The sequence below is a fragment of the Palaemon carinicauda genome, chromosome 12, assembly GCF_036898095.1.
Source record: "Palaemon carinicauda isolate YSFRI2023 chromosome 12, ASM3689809v2, whole genome shotgun sequence".
NCBI classification, from domain to species: domain Eukaryota; kingdom Metazoa; phylum Arthropoda; class Malacostraca; order Decapoda; family Palaemonidae; genus Palaemon; species Palaemon carinicauda.
The window spans coordinates 109,317,530-109,319,252 of NC_090736.1; positions in this window are offsets into that span (position 1 = coordinate 109,317,530).

A 1,723-nucleotide genomic window follows, 5' to 3' on the forward strand; every position below is an offset into this window, starting at 1 on the left:
CGGGCTGGGGCACATGCACAAACCCCCTGCCCGATATTCAAGGGAAAGGAGGAAGAGGAAAGGGGAAAAGAGGGTGATCGAGGCCCTATCCCCCGCATGTCGAAGAAGTGGTAACTACGAAGGAGCAGCCACTGGCACCTCCCTCTGTAACTCATACCTCAACCCCGCAGCACTAAGGACAGGAGCAAGGGGTGATGGTATTGCAAGCGAGGTCATTAGCCCATCCCACACATACCGGGATACAAATTGGCGCCTAAGAATTTTAGCAGTCAGGATTGACTTACAAGATAAGTCCATTCAAATGCTTCTTGAACAAGGAAGCTATTCAAACCCACCATAGTCAGAGGCACCCATCATCCTCGACACGCCAAGAAGAAATAAACTACAGGCAAGGCATACAACGATTGTATACTTTAGGGTGGGATCTATGAAGTTTACGCATAATATTTTTATCTTGCCTAGCATGGGAATTCCAGGAATCGATACTATACTTGATCTGACTTCTATTATGTACAATATAACAAAATTTCCTGGGAAAAAAGATAGAGTAACAGTATTACAGGAGGGTGCTTTTTGCCGATAGAAAGTCATGAGAGAGTAAGTGCTTGTGCGGGAAGGGGGAGATAAGTAGGTAAGGTAACAGCTGTACCTAAAAATGGAGGATAATTGCCTCCCCAGACCCTTACGAGCATATCAGTGACCCCGTTCCAGCCTCTCCCGGAGGGAACCAGAGTCGTTGTTAATCCCCATGAAAAATGAGCACATGTAGTCTAAGAAGACTTGTCAGAAATAAAGGAGAACAAAGCATAGATTAAAATAGCTCGTTTGTTAAATAAAATAGTTGTGATAGGAAGGGATTCTGAGTGTGAATTGGAGTTGCGTGGAACTACTAATAATGGGATCTTGGGAGCCACGATTCCAGCCCACACCGACGAATGCACTCAGAACTTGATATGTCAAGCACGAAAACTGTCTGCCAGAATATCAACCTGCAGTTAGTAATATTGTTGATAATCATCCCGATGTAATGGCAATTGGAGACGAGCCACCTGGGAGGATTGATTGATTTCCTTTTAGCATTGAAACGAGGCAGGAGGAACCGATCAGTTCAATGCCTTATAAGGTACTCATTTATTGCCAGGAAGAGATAGAAAGGGAAATTAGTAAATCAAGGGAACAAGAGATTATCAAGAAGAGCGACTCCTTTCTGGGCTACTCCAATTGTAGCAGTTAGAAAAAAGGATGGCATAGTAAGATTGTGTGTTGATTATAGGAAGTGGAAGGCAGTCACTAAGGAGAATGCATTTCCATTGCCCTTGATCAAAGAATTACTCGTAAAGGTACGGGATAGCAATATTTTAAAACTATTGATTTAATATCTGGATACTATCAAATACTCATTCAGGAAGACAGTAAATTAAAAATGGCATTTATAGCCAACCATCAACTATTTCAGTTTAATTTTCTTCCTTTCAGGGTTAAAGATGCTCCCAGTAATTTTTCTGGAGTAATGATGGTAGCGTTGTCTTCCTTAATTGACTAAAACTTTCTTATTTATCTAGACGATATCATAATTACAGGGAAAATGACTGAAGAACATAATAACAATATTTGTATAGTTTTGGAAGCATTGTGCCGTAATGGTATGAAAATGAATTTATCAAATTGCTAATTTTTCTGTAGATAAGTCGAATTTTTAGGTCATATAATAACCACAGAAGGA